Raw genomic sequence first — 17,624 nt, 5'->3', positions numbered from 1 at the left:
TCAGCATGAGTATAAACCAGTTCAACAGCAACTAACTAGAACATAAGGGGAAAAATAATACTAGGGAGGTACATACTCCTTAGAATAAACAACAGTTTGTGATTTAAAAAGGAGCAGCATTTACCTAAGGACAGAGTTCAGAAGTGTCAGGAAAGAAGAGGAATGGACACGAGAAACACAGGGAGGAAGCGGGATCAGTAATGTTTCATTGTGCGGATTGCAATCAATGACATGAAACAAAAGGCACACAGATTGTTGAATGAAAAACTGATTTGTTCTATAAATCTTCACTTCATTCACAATAAAATAAAAATAATAATGAAGCCAATAAAAATGTACCTCTCACATGCAAAAAAAAAAAAAAAAAAGGATAGAGAAATAAAGAGTGAGAAGCAAGTAGAGGAAAGGGAATACCTACTACCAAGAAAGCAGTGCCTGGAATGGATCCTGTCTTTTGGACTCCGGGTCCCTGCACTAAGAAGTTCCTAGACCTAGGGAACGATTGATACCAAGACACATGGAAATCTCTGCAAACACTAGGCACACCAGTGCTGTAAGGAAACTAAGACCTTCCTCCTAAACTGTGAGCCAGCAGAGAACCTTCCACTAAAGCTGATACCTTGAAGTCAGACTTCAAGTCCCAGTGTAGCATAGTAGGATAAACACTGCACTGCTAACCACAAGGTCAGTGGTTCAAACCCACCAGCTGCTTCTTGAAAACCCTATACGGGACTGCTATGAGTCAAAATCAACTCCACAGCACTTAACAAAAACAACAACACACTGTGAAAGTATACATTTCTGATGGTCAAAAGCATCCACTTATGGTTATTTCTGTTATAGCAGAACTAGATAACTAAGACAATTGTTGTTGTTGCTATGTGCCTTGGAGTCACATGCAATTCATAGCAACCCTATGTACAACAGAACAAAATACTGCCAGGTCCTGACCAATTCTCACTATTATGACACTTAAGCCCATTGTGCCAATCCATTTCAGTTGTGGTCTTCTTCTTTAAGCTGATCCTCCACTTTACCAACCATGATGGACTTCTCCAGGAACTGGTCCCTGCTGATAATATGTCTGAAATATGAGGGACTAAGAAGAAGCTCTGGTAGCATAGTGGTTATGAATCGGGTTGTGAACCTTAGGGTCAGCAGTTCAAAATGACCAGCTGTTCCAATGGAGAAAGATGAGGCTTTCTGCTCCCATAAAGATTTACAGCCTCGGAAACCCTGTATAGGGTTGCCATGGGTTGGAACTGACTCCACGGCACATAACCACTACCACCCTGAGGGATTAAGTGTCTACATTCTGGCATCTAATGAGCATTCTGACTGTACATCTTCCAAAACAGATTTGCTTGTTCTTTTGACATTCCATGGTACTTTCGGTACTCTTCTCCAACACCATAATGCAAATGGATCAATTCTTCTATTGTCTTCCTTATTCCTTGCCCAACTTTCACATGCATATGGGGCTGTTGAAAATACCATGACCTGGATCAGGCACACCTTAGTCCTCAAACTGGTATCTTTACTCTTGAACACTTCTTGTGCAGCAGATTTGCCTAATGTAATACGCTGCTTGATTTCTTGACTACTGCTTCCATGAGTGTTGATTATGGGTCCAAGTAAAATGAAGTCTTTGACAACTTCGATCTTTTCTCCATTTTTCATGATGCTGTTTCTTGCTTCAGTTGTGAGGATATTTGTTTTCTTTACATTAAAGTGCAATCCACACTGAAGGCTGTGGACTTTAATCTTCATCAGTAAATATTTTAAATCCTCTTTTCTTTCGGTAAGTAAAATTGTATCATCTGCATATCTCAGGTTGTCAATGAATCTTCCTCCTAACCTGATACCAAATTATTCTTCATATAATCCAGTTTCTCAGATTCTTTGCTTGTCATAGAGCGTCAATAGACATGTTGAAAAATACAACCCTGGTACACATCTTTCCTAATTTTAACCAATTCAGTATCCCCTTGTTGTTCTAATGCCTGCCTCTTGGTATCTACAGGCTCCTAAGGAATACATTAAGTGTCCTATAATACCCTTTCTTTGCAAAGCTACCCATACCTTGTCATGATCTACCCAGTCAAAAGCCTTTGAGTAGTCAATAAAGCAAAAGTAAACATCTTTCTCTGTTTTCAGAGAAGTAACCATATTCTCTGTTTTCAGCCAAGAACCATCTGAGTTCAGCAATGATATTCTTCATTTATCGTCCTCTACTGAAATCCAGCTTGAATTTCTGGCAGCTCCTTGTCAATGTATTCCTACAATTGTTTTGTAATTATCTTCAGCAAAATTTCACTTACATATGTTATTAATGATATTGTTTTATTTGATAATTTCTGTATTCCATTGGGACACCTCTTTTTGGAATGGGCACAAATATATATCACATCCAGTCAGTGCCAGGAAGCTCTCTTCTGAATGGCTTTGCATGCATGAGTGAGTGCCTCTAGTGCTTCATCTGTTAGTTAAAAGATTTCAGTTTGTATCCTATCCATTCCTGGAGCCTTCTTTTTGGTCAATACCTTCAGTGCAGCTTGAACTTCCTCCTTCAGTACCATTGGTTCTTGATCATACATTACCTCTAGTAATGGTTGAATATGAACCATTTCTTTTGGATACAGTGACTCTGTGTATACCTTCCATCTTCTTTTGATGTTTTCTGATCATTCAATATTTTTCTGATAGAATGTTCCATATTACTAGTTAAGGATTGAATTTTTCTTCAGTTCATTCAGCTTCTTCCCTTTTGGTTTTCTAATTCCAGGTCTCCACATATTTCTGTTTAATACCTGAGTCTCCTCTCAAGCTGCCTTTTGAAATTTTCTGTCAGCTCTTGGACTTCCTGTGGTGCCATCAGATAAGCACTTGACCAGAAGTCAGTTTGAATGACAAAGGTTGGCAGTTCAAACTCACCAGCTGCTCCTCAGAAACCTATTCAGGGTCACTATGAGTAGAAACGGACTCAATGACATTTAACAACAACAATCCTGGAAAGCCAGTTTCAGAGTCTCTTGTGACATTCATTATGTTGTTTCCTTTCTTTTCCTGTCTTTTTAATGACCTTTTGCTTTCTTCCTGGATGATGCCCTTGATGTCATCCTGCAACTCTTATGACCATCAATCTTTCGTATCTGATGCATCAAATCTGTTCTTCAGATGATCTCTAAATTCAGATGGGATATACTCAAGGTCATAGTTTGATTCTTGTGGACTTGTTTAAATATTTGTCAGCTTCAGCATGAACTTCCATTGAAGCAGTTGATGGTCTGTCCCTAGCCTTGTTTTAGCTGATGATAAGGAGTTTTTCCACCATCTTTGTCCACAGATGTAGTCAATTTGATTCCCGTGTATTCCATCTGATGAGGTCCATATGTAGACTTGCCTTTTATGGTGTTTTAAAAAGGTATTTGCAATGAGTAAGTCTTGTAAAATTCTATCATGTAATCCACAGCATCATATCACCAAGGCCATATTTTCCAACTACTGATCTTTCTTCTTTGTTCCAACCTTTGTATTCCAATCACCAATAATTATCAATACATGTTGATTGCATGTTTGATCAATTTCAGAGTGAAAAAGTTGGTAAGATTCTTCAGTTTCACCATCACTGGCTTTAGTGATTGATGTGTACATTTGAATAGTGCTATTATTAACCAGTCTTCCTTGTAGTTTTATGGATAGTATCCTCTCACAGAGTTGCACATCAAGATACATTGTAAAATGTTCTTTTTAATAATGAATGCTACACCATTCCTCTTGAATTTGTCATTCCTAAACATAGGGAACCATATGATTGTCAGATTAAAAATGGCCAATACCAGTCCATTTCAGCTCACTAAGGCCTAGAATGGAGTTCTGATGTGGTGTGGTGCTATGAATCAGAAGGCAGGTTTGAACTGTTCTGGACCAGATGGTAGGTTTGAACCACAAGGTCAGCAGTTCAAATTCACCAACCGCTCTTTGGAAACCCTATACAGGGTCGCTATGAATCAGAATGGACTCAATTGCACTTAACAGCACAACAATATCTATGATATCAATCTTTGTTCCATTTCATTTTTGACAACTTTCAATTTTCCTAGATTTACACTTATATAAATTATACATCCATGTTCTGATTATTAATGGGTTTTTGCAGGTGTTTCTCCTTATTATGAGTTGTGCCTCATCAACAAATGAAGGTCCTGAAAGCTTTTCTCCATTCATGTTAGCACAGTCAACTCTACTTTGAGGAGGCAGCTATTCTTCAGTCTCATGTTGCGTGTCTTCCATCTTAAGGGACTCATCTTCTGGCACTATATCTGACAATGTTATAATGCCATTCATAATGCTTTCATCGTCCAGCGCTTTATCTGACACTGTTCCACTACTATTCATAAGGCTAAATATTCCAAAGTAGTCCACATTTCCTTTTCTTAATCTGTCTTAGTCTGGAAGCTCCACTGAAATCAATCCACCATGGATGATTCTGCTGGTATTTAAAATTTCTGTGCTGTAGCTTCTAGCCTCACAGCAACACTCAAGCCACCACAGTGTAACAAATGGACAGACAAGTGTAAAGAATGGTATCTTTACATTGTTCTTGTTTCATACACACACACACCAGTTAATGAAAAGAACAGCTTGTGCCGCATTCTCCACCCCATTTCAACTACTGAAAATTACACCAAGGAGTGCAGTCCTTTGTATGAGAATTCCCATTAATGATTGGCTTTATGGCTACCAGTCACTTTCATTACCCAAACAGTTGCCTGACAAAGTGGTTACTGTTCATTTCTAAACTATAAACACATAAGTAGAAAATCCTTCTTAAGTTGCTAAGCACTTCCTGATTCTCATTTATGACTATAACATAGATCATCTTTTCAAGATTAGATATTCTCTTGTGAAAAATTGAACAATTAGGAAAATAATAGGATCTTTTATCCCAGTATCACATAAGAAAGATAAATAATGTAGTTGGCACTCTTGCTTGGAAAGAAAATGAGACTAGGTAAACTGTCTTTCATTGAACTAAGCCTTTATTAGTGCTTCTACTCCACCAGAAATCAAAGACAATATGCTTACAGTTCCTCCCTAAAAACAAATAAACCAAAACAAAAACAGCTGTTGTGGTGGTGGTAGTCATGGTTAGGTGCCGTGGAGTCGATTCCGACTCATAGGGACCCTGTATAGGATTTCTGAGGCTGTAAGGAGCTCTGGTAGCATAGTGGTTACGAATCGGGCTGCGAACCTTAAGGTCAGCGGTTCGAAACTACCAGCCGCTCCGTGGGAGAAAGGTGAGGCTTTCTACTCCCGTAAAGATTTACACCCTCGGAAACCCTGTACAGGGTCGCTATGGGTTGGAACCGACTCGACGACACTTAACAACAACAACAAATCTTTACGAGAGCAGAAAGCCTTGTCTTTCTCCCACAGAACAGCTGGTAGTTTCGAAATGCTGACCTTGAGATTATCAATCAAACTTGTAACCACTACACTACCAGAGCCACCAGTTAATACAGAAAGCCAGAATTTTTCCTTTGCATTAATATTGTATGCAGGGCCATAGCAATGGAATAATACAATCGAAGTGCCTGTTTTGCTATGTAAGAGATGTCATGGAAATACTTTTTTTTTTTTTTTTTTTCAAATTCAAATCAATTTGTCTGAATGGATTATGAGGCAATGTTAGCTCAGCATTTGATTGCTAGCTAATTTAGAACAATTAACCATGCCAATGGAATCAAAGAATGTGCTATGAATTGTAACATTGTGTAAATTATTTCACTAATCATAGATTAGTTCAAATCAACGTATTAATCCAAGACTTGGAAAATCAATTTGTATTACAGCAGAGAATGTCTTCAAACAATAGCAGAAACTCCAAAATAATGTGACTCATTCATTGTATATATGGTTCAGTCCAGCACAATTGGCCATAAAGTCCAATTTCTTGTTAACTTCTTGTAGAGCAAGAAAGGTCAAAGGTACCTTTCTGTTGTGCTTCAGTTCTGAATAAAGTGTCTGAGTGTGTGTAAGCATGTGTGTGTGGCTGTATTCAGGAGGAAGGAATGTCCCAAAGCACAGGCACAAGATAAAACTGATTTGGTTTTATTGAAAAGAAGATTGGTTTTATTGTAAAGAAGACTTCAGAAAAGACCCAAATTGGTCTGCCCAGTCATTTGGAATAGGGAATGATTTGTAGGTGGTATGTTCTATTAGATGACCTTTATTATTATAATAATTTTATTGTAGGAGTTTCTTCGATTTTAAGCCAAGAACAGGATGTTTTCATGAAATAAAAACATATACTAAAATAATGGTGTCAGATTACTTTATTAGCAGGGTAAGAATGGGACTATTTGTGCTTACTTATTAATTTGTAGTGGGTAATTTCACATTTTTCACATCAAAATTATGCTTCTTGGTATAGCTGATATTTCTCTCTCAAACCCACAACTTCCTACAGAAACAAACCCTCTTTTCAAATAGCCCGTGGCAGGAATGGAGTACCCAGTAAATAAGTTTATCATAGATTTATTTTTTCTTACTTACTAATATACTAATCTGTGGTAAATGTTTTCACACATGATGTGGTGAAACTCATGCGATACTTTTCACTATAGATTAGTAAGTAAGCACCAGTCAGAATCAAAACCAACCCCATGTTTGTCGACTCTTACCAACACCCTATAGGACAAAGTAGAAAATTGCCCCCATAGAGTTTCTAACTAAGGCTGTGGTCTTTATGAAAGCAAATTCCACATATTTATCCTACAGAATGACTAGTGGGCTCAAACTGCTGCTGACCTTTCCATGAGCAGCTGAGGGCTTAACCACCTTGTCATCAAGTCTCCTTTGCCTGTCTTGCTTATTCAGTAATCTACTGCTGATTAAAAGTGAGTTTGATAGATAGATGTTGCTCATGGTCAGGATCCATCTCTCCCTGTTCATTGGTTTCATTTCTCCATGATCCAGTCCTTTTAATTGCAGAAAATTTGGACAGGAAAGCAATCTATTTCAAATATTTTTAAAAGGTGATTTTCAAACTTTATCCATTAGTAGTAATACCTGAAGACCAGAATTTTGAAAATTATCAAAGAGTCAATCACTAATTGGTTGTTAAATCACTTTCTAAATTTCATTAGCCATTTATTATCCAGACTATTACATAAAAAGTAAAGCCATGGGTTTTAATTTTACCTCCATCAGTAAGACAATTATAATCCTCCACTTCTTTCCAGTTATTCCTCTCCAAAGTAACTTAGGTCTTCTAGAAGACTCCTGAAATGGACAAATAGTTGGAAATTAATAGTAGCATCAGGTTGTTTCTTTTTACTTTAGGGTTGATAAGATATGTGATCTGGTTGGGTGATAGAACTTGTTGATGTTAGGAGCTGTGGCGTTAGTACGTACTCATAGTGACCTTACGCACAACAGAATGAAACCCTGCCCTGTCCTGTGCCAGGCTCACAATCGTTGCTACACTCGAGATCACTGCTGCTGCCATAGTGTCAATCCTTCTTGTTGGGGGGTCTTCCTCTTTTTCGCTGGCCCTCCATTTTACCAAGCATGATGTACTTCTACAGAGACTGGTCCCTCTTGATAATATGTGTGAAGTACGAGAGATGAAGTTTGGCCACTCTGGCTTCTAAGGAACACTCTGGCTGTACTTCTTCCAAAATAGGTTGTTACTGAATCTTCTTCCAATCCTGTTGTCATGTTTTTCTTCATATAATCCAGTTTCTTGGATTATTTGCTCAGCACACAGATTGAATACGTATGGTGAAAGAATATAACCTGGGTGTACAGGTTTTCTGATTTTAAATCATTCAGTGTCCCCTTGTTCTGTTCCAGCAACTAACTTTTGGTTTGTGTCCCTCATGAGCACAATTAACTGTTCTGGAATACTCATTGTCAGTAATGTTGTCCTTAGCTTGTCATGATCCACACAATTGAAAGCTTTCACATAGTCAATAAAGAACAGGTAAACATCTATCTGGTATTTTCTGCGTTCAGTTAAGATCCATCTTATGTCCGCAATGATATCCCACATTCCACATCCCCATCTGAATCCAGCCTGAACCTCTTTCAGTTCCCTGTCAATTTACTACTGTAGCCATTTTAAAAATTGTCTTTAGCAAAATTTTATTTTTATATGATATTAATATTGTCTGAGGATTTCCACATTCCAGTAAGTACCTCTCTTTGGAATGGGCACAAATATGGATCTCTTCCAATCAGTTGACTTCCAAATTTCTTGGCATAGAAGAGTGAGTGCTTCCAGTGCTGATTCAATTTGTTGAAAGATTTCAATTTGTATTCCATTAAGTCCCGGCGCTTTATTCTTTGCCAATGCCTTCCGTGTACCTTGAACTTCTTCCTTCAGTCCCACTGACTCTTGATCATATGCCACACCCTGAATGGTTGAACATCGTCCATTTTTGGTTTTGGGGGCTTTTTGGTGTAGTGACTGTATATTCCTTCCATCTTGTCTTGTTGCTTTCTGAATCAGAGTGGTGAGCTTCCTAGTCCACAGAGCAATTAAAGCTAAGTGCCTTTCGATAGGAGGCTTGCTTGTTGAATGGGGTGCCTCTAGACACTTAATTGAGGAGTTAGGTTTGCTGACCCACGGAGCTAGAGCTGAATGCCTAATGGCTGAGGCTTATAGCAGAGTGGAGTGTCCTTTGGGCATTATCAACAGAGTAAAGGAGCTTTGCAACATTACCCAGTGGCAGGCCAAGGGGCCTTCGGCTGAAAGAAAGGTCTGCTTGCATGCAAAGCTGAGAAGAGGCTGCCCTGACTGGAAGAATTATGCCTTAAACATTTCTGATCTTAAATTGTAACGTGTTAACTTCCTAATAAACTCCAGAACTGTAAGTATGGTCTGTGAGTTTTGTGTGGCCACGGCAGTGAATTACCAAAGCTAGCTAAGAAATGGAGAGTGCTGTGGCAGGGACCGTTGGCATCAGAATGTTAAGATGCTTGGAGAGTGGAAGCAAATTTGGCCTCAGTCTCATAGAAATCAACCTTGAACTGACATGGACTTTAATTCTCCTTCCCCCTTGTGAAATCAAAGGTCATATGTTTCCTTCCACTGACTTTTTATAGTTGCAAGTTTCAACTGTAGAAACAAGGCACAGATCTTATCCCATCAAAACTGAGAATATTATATAAGAATGTAACTAATTACAGGTCCCACCACTCATCTGTCAGTTTGTCATACTGTGGTGGCTTCTGCATTGCTGTGATGCTGGACAATGAATAAAGAAGACCATAGAAGAATCGTTGCATGTGATTTATAGGGGTGTTGAAGAATATTGAAAGTAGCATGGATTTCCAAAAGAACAAAAAAATCTGTCTTGGAAGACATGCAGCCAGAATGCTTCTTGGAGGCGAGGATGTTGAGACTTATGCTTCACATACATTGGACATGTTATTGGGAGGAACCATTCCCTGGAAAAGGAACATTATGCTTGGCAAAGTAAAGGGTCAGTGATATAAGGAAGTCCTCCAAGGAGATGGACTGACAGACTGGCTGCAACAATGGGCTCAAACATGAGGACAATTATGAGGACGGCATAGGACCAGGCAGAGTTTCAGTCAGAACTCACTCAATGGCACCTACCACCAACAATTACAGGTTTTGCTCAGGGTTTGTCTTCCATAGGGAGCAATAGTCACACACATAACTGAAAGAGATGTGCATTGTTCTCTTATAGAAAGCATATAGAATCCCAGCTGTAATGGACACAGAGATATGGTGGCTCGTTTTACTTTAAGAGAATACAACCCAAGTCATGTTTCCTTTAACGCTTGGCTAGTATGAATGTCTCAGTGTGTACAAACTCTTGATCTAAATTTCAGACATCATTAACTGTATACTAATTACACCAGATGGTATGTGCTGCCTACCAGATGCTGTTGTAGCAATACCACATCAATACCCAACTGTATTGTGAGAAATCATTTCATTGTTTCTATGGTTCATTTATAATTTGTGACATTTCCTCACCCCAAAAAACTAAACCCTAAGGTTTGAGAGTCTAGTATATATAGAAGTCTGAAAGTTCAAAGGTGTAATTTTTGTTGTTGTTAAGTGCTGTAGAGTTGATTCTACCTCACAGCCACCGTGTATGAGATTTTCAAGGAGCAACTGGTGAGCTTAAACTGCCAACCCTGTAGTTCAAACTGACCTTGCAGTCCAGCCCATTAATTTACAGTGCCACACCAGGACACTTGTAACTTTTAGAGGACGGAAACTGTTACTTGATCTTGGTTACACACTGTATGTAACATTGATCTAAGTATTAAAGTGTGTTGCTGATTTATGAAGAGAGATTTAAATTATCTTCATCGGGAATGGTCCAAGGAGACTAGTCTGTACTGATAAATCATTTGATTTCATCAGAAGACTCTCTGTTCTGTCTACCACCAGTGTAGCCTCATTGTCTGATAGTGCTAGGGAAAGCAGGATACTTATATTGTTTTAATTTGTCCCCATAATTTGTGCAAGAAATAATTTTGGCTAAGGCTTTTGACCAAAGTAAAATGACCAAACTCAAGAGAAGGGGCCCTGGTTTGTTAGCTTGAGATCTTTATTGTACTTCACTAGCTAGCAACCAGAGGAAATTAAGGAAATGCTTTCTCTGTGGTCCAAGATGAGGAAAGAATGGATCCCAGAGGAGATCTTGATGCATATGACCACAACTCCTTTTTTGTGCAATATGGTCTCAAGAAAGATTTGTCTCCAGTAGTTTACTTTTACAACTTGTTTCAGAAAATATGTATTATAAACATCTTGTGATAATCTTCACCATTGTATTTCATTCTGGAGTAAGCATGCACTTCTCTAATAAAAGCTTTAACCAATCTATGTATCCCAATTGTATTTATGTAGCCAACAGTATATAAGCCCCTGCTTTGAGATGTCCCACCTCCTATCCCCTTACATCACTAAGAATCAATAAATCCATTATAATCTAACTTCCTATTTTGTCCTTATAACCTTCATGCTTATAACTTGTCCTTAAAAACCCTTCCTCAGACTCCATGGCTTCATTTCTGTAGCTCTCAGTTCTAATTATTCTTTGGGCCCTTAATAAAACTTGCTTACTTTAATCTCATAAAGACTATTTCTTACCATAATGACAAATGTTCTGGTGGAAAAATCTGATAAACACCACCTTACCTGAGTCATCAAGGTTAACATCATTGTGATGATCCTATCTATCAGTGTAGTTTAGAAAGTCCTTTTCAGGATTTAAAATTTTTACCATGTTTAAATGCAAGTTTGTATAAACAGAATTCATTTTTAGCTTTGAAGAGCTTAATATTTTAAAATTCAGAGCTAAAGACTTGTAGAAACCTTTTTTTTTTTTAAACATTAATTGTGAATTATGTGATAGTTTACATGGGAGAACATTAGCTTTACATTCATCCTATCATATATCATTTCATTGCCATGGTTACAATACCCTTCATGCATCATCAACCAACCAAAGAATATGCCTTGCAAGCCTGCCCACCGGTCGTAAGCACACAGCCCCTCTCCCTCTCTGAGTCTAGAGTCCCCAGCCACTCCATCTCTCCACCTCATCATCTCTGCCTCCATCTCTGGCATCACTGTTTCTCTGGGTAGGGTTCCACACTCCACTCTTCTCCCTTGATGGTTCCAGGAACCTCAGCTCCTGGACTGAAAAGTTAGTCACTCCCTTCCTTTTGCTACAAAATGTCCACCTCTACATTTCCAACCCTCACAGTCAGTCCTGATAACAGTTATTCACCATTGTACCACAAGAGACCTATCTCCATCTCCTTTCATTAGCCCCGCCCAGACAGATTGGATACTACTCAGTGGAGATTCTACCTTCCTCTGTGCCCTCTAGATCTAGGTTCCCTCTTGAAAGCTTGTAAGCCAGTCACTTCTTGCCTTTGTACCACCCCCACCCATTTAGGGTATGTCCAAGTAGCCCATCCCTGTCTACTCTGTGTATGGAGGGGGTGGGAATGATCCTTGCTGTAAAGATTTGTTCCCTCTTTTGAGCTACTGCATCCATAGGGGTAGGTCAAGCTCATCAAATTGTATTCAGATTACTCTTTTCTTCTTCTTCTTTCTTCTTCTAGTTGAGCTCTGATCATCCAGTCATTGAAGCCAGGTCAAGTGGGTATTATCCGCAAGTGTGGGTGTTCTAATGCATATGCCCTCTCTTCTTACCAGCTGGAGAAACATTTTTTAATGGATAATTGAATCAACCTGTCTTATTGTTGGACTGAATATAATGTTGTCCAAAGGAATGGAAGGAGTCACTGGGTGGTGAAAATCGTTCAGCACTCATCCCTAATTGTAAAAGCTGATAGTTTGAGTCCAGCCAGAGACTCCTTCAAAGAAAAGCCTGGTGCTGCCTGGTGTTCTGGAGATCTAAAAGATCACAACTGATGAAAATCCTGTGGACTGCAAGTTCTACCCTGACACACAATGAGATTGTCATGAATCAGCATCAACTGGATGGAAATTTATTTTGTTTTGTTTTTTTAAAACATAGAAATAGCATAATTTTTCACAATTGCATTTAGTGTACTCCCTTAGAGAATAAGTTTATTGTAAAGGCATCATTTGCAGTTTGATAAGAAATATTACAGAGCAAATATCAAAATTTCTCTGGTGGTTTGCATCTTTTGTATAACTTGTTTTTTTTAATGTTTTACCTAGCGCTTTGAAATTATTTCAGACTCATAAAATATTCCAGAATTCGGACAAGATAGTTTATGTATACTCTTCAGCAAGATTTCTCAAATATTAACATCTTGTTCTTCTTGTTGCTTCTGTTAAGTGCGGTTGAATCAGTTCTGACCTACAATGACACTATTAGTATAGCGTTTCCAAGGAGCGCCTGGTGGGTTTGAACTGCCAAACTTTTGGTTAACAGTAGTACTACATGAGGAAGAGTAAATAATCTGGGTATATATCATAATCCAGAAATCATCCAATCAGTATATTATGAAAAATAAGACTATTGACCTTGATAGAATAATGTTAGATAATCAAGGATTTCATTCATGAGTTTCCAATTGTTCCATTTATGTCCTATTTCTGGTCTCAACTCTAACCTAGGAACACCAGTTACATTTATGTGTCCTGTCTCCTTAGTCTCTTTTAATCTGGAATAGTTCCTTCATTTCTCTTGTCTTTCAGAACCTTGGTACTTCTGAAAAATACTGACCCAGTTATTTTATGGAATATCCCGCCATATGTATTTGCTATTTCCTCATTATGACGTTCAGACACATCTTTGACAAAATCTCACAGAAGTGACATGTGTACTTCTTGCTGCATCCTGTCAGAACACCAATACTGGTGATGTCTGATCGTTCAATTTAGGTGGTGTCTGTCAGGTTTCTCCATTATAACATTACAGTGTTTATGGGCAGAAAGATAGAAATTATGGAAATAACATGTTTCTAACACACTTTCAAGCCATTAATTTTACCATCTACTGATGATTTTTGCCTGAAGCAATTAGCACTATGGAACTGGCCAAAGGTGAATTTTCTACTTTCATCAGCCTTCTATATTTATTCTTTTGAATTCTATTGTAAGGAAGTATAATCATTTCTTGTCCATTGACTCGTTTGTTTATTTAATGATTTATATCACTTTGGACTTTTTATTCATACTTTCTCCAGTCGATTATAATACATTATTATCCTAGAGCTCTTATGGTGTTCTGGTTTGGTACTGTAGGATAAGCACTGGGCTGCTAACCATAAGGTCAGAAGTTCAAACCCACCAGTCGCTTCTCAGAAACCCTATACAGGGTCATTGTGAGTCAGAACTGACTTGATGGCACTTAACAACAATAATTATCATTATTTATTTTGTTACTGATTTGACCACTAGGATCTCCTTCAAGTTGGTTCTTCTGTCCTGTACCTTACCTTCATCAGTTTTTGAGTACTGTATTATTTCCTGGCATCAGACATTCCAGGCCACTCTCATAATTCCAGCCTTGAAATTAATCATTTGTCAAAGGAATCCTAGTTCTGTTTATTAGAGAATGATACCTAGAATCATTACAAATGTAGAGAGGGAGATACCACCTGATAAGATTTCCCCAATAAGACAATACATAGAAAAACAGTTTGTAGGAATCGTGATCCAAATAAGGTGCTGGACATTTCATGTAAATTGATACGTTTTTTGTTGTTATTGTTATTAAGTGTCACCAAGTCGCATTGACTCATAACAACTCTGTGTAGGGTTTCCAAGGCATTAAATGTTTGTGGGAGCAGAAAGCTTCATCTTCTTCCTGCCGAGTGACTGGCAGACTTCAGCTGCCAACCTTGTGGTTCACCGTCCAGTGTGTCTCCTAATATCTAACTCCTGCTCCATCTGTTTTTTCTTTTCTCACTTGCAATTAATTTGCTAAAAAACAGTTGTTTTTCTATTTTCCATATTCAAGATTCTGGTGATTGTACCCACATTCCTTAATACAGTCCTCTGATCTGATTCAAGTTTGAATTGTAGTTAGAGCATGTATAATGTACATCCCTCAGAAGGCAGAAAAAAACCTGATTGTCATTTGTTTTGTATGCTAGTAGCTATTGACAATTCTTGTTTTCATTCATTATTTTAAAAGGGTGATGTTCTAAATCTCCTGTTCATTTTTCATTTGTTGGCTGGAAAGTTTCTCTCATTGATAGTTATTCTATGCTATCAGTTCATAAAGGAAAGGCAAGACACTAGTGCTTTTAAAATAAGGACAATGTTTACTTAGCTATTTGGCAAACATAGATGGAGTAATTATGAGTAAAATATAAACAGTAAAGAGGAAATGCCTATAATTGGGCTGTACCCTTTCTGTGTAATTCTGGAATCATTGGCTTTACATCAGAAATGAAGTTTTGAATAAAAGTCAGAAGGGGAAAAATTGATTTTAATGTCACAGCCACTAAAAAACAAATGGATATTTTCATCAGGGTGCAATAACAGTGTTAGCCACTCAAGTTTTGGATGTTTTTCATCTTTCATTCTCAACAGCTAACAAACATCAGCACTGGACCCTAATTGGCAAAGAGGTCTCTGGTCTGGCAGGCGCTGTAGAATTAAATCTGGAATTACTGACCTGTTTCCACAGACCCTTGGACAGTATCACTGGCTTTCCGCTCTCTAGTGCACACAGGCTGTACTCGGCTCTTTAATTGCATTCCCACTGCTTTCACTACCAGATTGCATCAGGAAGAGCTCTAAAGTTAGCTTGAGACCTGAAGCTTCTGCAATTTGTGTTAAAAGCTTAACTATTCTACCATTAATCACAAGTGATTCCTTATTTAGAGTCTAAAAATCTATCCATTAATTCTCTAGTTGCCATGCAGAACTGCAATAAAAATTAGCCTGCACATCCTTCTCATGTGGTGTCAAAGAAGACATAATGATTAAGTGACAACTTCTTTAGGCAGAGAAACTCTGAGGAGCAGAGATAACAGCTTCTTATTAGTTTTAAGAATGTGATAACAGCTTCTTGATAGTTATAGGAACTAATGAAACTGGCATTCTGTACTTTCCTGCGGGGGAAGGAGTGGTAGAGTTCTCATCCTCCATATCCTTGCTATTCACAGTGTGGGTGTCACCTTGGGTCCCATCCCAGATGTACTGAATTAGAATCTACAGTCTAACTAGAACCCCCAGGTGATTCTCATGCACATTAAAGAATGAGAAGCTGTGCTCATTTTCAGCTCTAATAATGATAATAGCCATTACATTTGTTATTATAACAATAGCAACTGCTGTTAGGTGCCCTCGGGTTGGTTGGACTCATACTGGCATTATGTACAACAGAAAGAAACCCTGCCCAGTCCTGTGCTGAACCCACAATCACTGATAAGCTTTAACCCACTGTGGCAGCCACTGTGACAATCATTTCACTGAAGTTCTTCTTTATTTGCTGCCTCCTCTACTGTTACCTGCATGATGCCCATCTTCAGGGAATGGTTCCTCTTAACAACATATCCAAAACAGATGAGATGAAGTCTCACCATTCTTGCTTCTAAAGAGCATTCTGGTTGTTTTTCTCTGTTAATAGTGATAAGAAAATAATTTCTTCTCTTACCAAGGGAAATAAAGAAAAAGAAAGAGCTGATCTTTTTGTTGTCTGAAAATTTATGTTGGACTGTCATATGCAGTTCACATTAAATATTTGTCAAGTTCTCTTTAATAACACAAAAAGTATTGTGCTTCATGTTGAGTAAAATACAGAAACATCCACCAATTGTCTGTCAATTTGTCATACTGTGGTGATTTTCAGATTACTGAGATGCTGGAAGCTATGACACTGGTATGTTAAATACCAGCAGGGTCACCCATGATAGACGACAGGTTTCAGCAGAGCTTCCAGACTAAGACAGACTAGGAGGGAGAAGCTGACTGCTTCTGAATGACTAGCCACTGAAAAACTTGTGAAGAGCAGCAGAACATTTCAGGTAGGGTGCCAGAAGATGAAAATACTATGAATAGCAGCATACTGCTGGAATAGGAGCCCCTCAAGTTAGAAGGCACTCAAAGTATGACTCGGAAAGAGCTACTTTCTCAAAGAGGAGTTAATAATCATAATGACAAGAATAGAATACAGCTTTTATAACCTTCATCTGCTGATGGCGCACAACTCAAAATGAGGACAAACAGCTGCAAACATCCTTTGATAATTTGAACATGGAATTGAGGAAGTATGAATCTAGTAAAATTGGAAGTGGTCCAAAATAAAATGGAATGCATAAAGATCAAGATCCTAGGTATTGTTGTTGCTGTTAAGTGCCGTCAAGTCAGTTCCAACCCATAGCAACCCAGTACAGCGTTTCTGAGGAGCAGCTTTTGAGCTTGAACAGCTATCCTTACAGTTCAAATGCTTTGCAGTCTGGTGCATTAATTCATAGCACCACATCAGTACTCCATCTTAGGTATTAGTGAGCTGAAATAAATTAGCATTTGACCATTTTTAATCAGAAATCATATGTTTTACTATGCTGAGAATGACAAACAGAAGAGGAATGGTGTCACATTCATAGTCAAAAAGAACACCCTTGAAGTGCAATGCTGTCTGTGATAGGATAATATCCATACACCTACAGGGAAGAACAGCTAATACTTGTCATTGTTGTTAGGTGCCATAAAGTCGGTACCAATTCATAGCAACCTTATGCACAGCAGAACAAAACATTGCCCATTCCTGGGGCAACCTCACTATTGTTGCCACACTTGAGCCCATTAATACTGCCACTTTGCCAATCCATCTCATTGAGGGGTCTTGCTCTTTTTCCCTGACCCTCCACCTTACCAAACATGATATCCTTCTCTAATGACTGGTTCCTCCTGACAATATGACCAAAGTATGAGAGATGAAGTTTGGCCATCCTGGCCTCCAGGGAGCACTCTGGCTGCACTCTTTCCAACACAGATCTGTTGGTTCTTTTGGAAGCCCATAGCACTTTCAATAGTCTCCTCCAACGCCATAACTCAAAAGCATCCATTCTTCTACGGTCTTCCTTATTCACTGTCCAGCTTTCGCATGCATATGAGGTTATTGAAAATACCATGGCTTGGGTCAGGCGCACCTTAGTCCTCAAGT

At 38.5% G+C, this 17,624-nt stretch overlaps 1 pseudogene; it reads right to left on the bottom strand.

Annotated features, from left to right (window-relative positions):
- Window positions 1–1,913, bottom strand: part of LOC102827583 — a 147,352-nt pseudogene extending 145,439 nt beyond the window's left edge.
- Window positions 1,914–17,624: the final 15,711 nt, after the last annotated feature.

The sequence above is a fragment of the Chrysochloris asiatica genome, unplaced genomic scaffold, assembly GCF_000296735.1.
Source record: "Chrysochloris asiatica unplaced genomic scaffold, ChrAsi1.0 scaffold00212, whole genome shotgun sequence".
Taxonomy (NCBI): domain Eukaryota; kingdom Metazoa; phylum Chordata; class Mammalia; order Afrosoricida; family Chrysochloridae; genus Chrysochloris; species Chrysochloris asiatica.
This window is presented reverse-complemented; position numbering and strand designations above follow the sequence as displayed.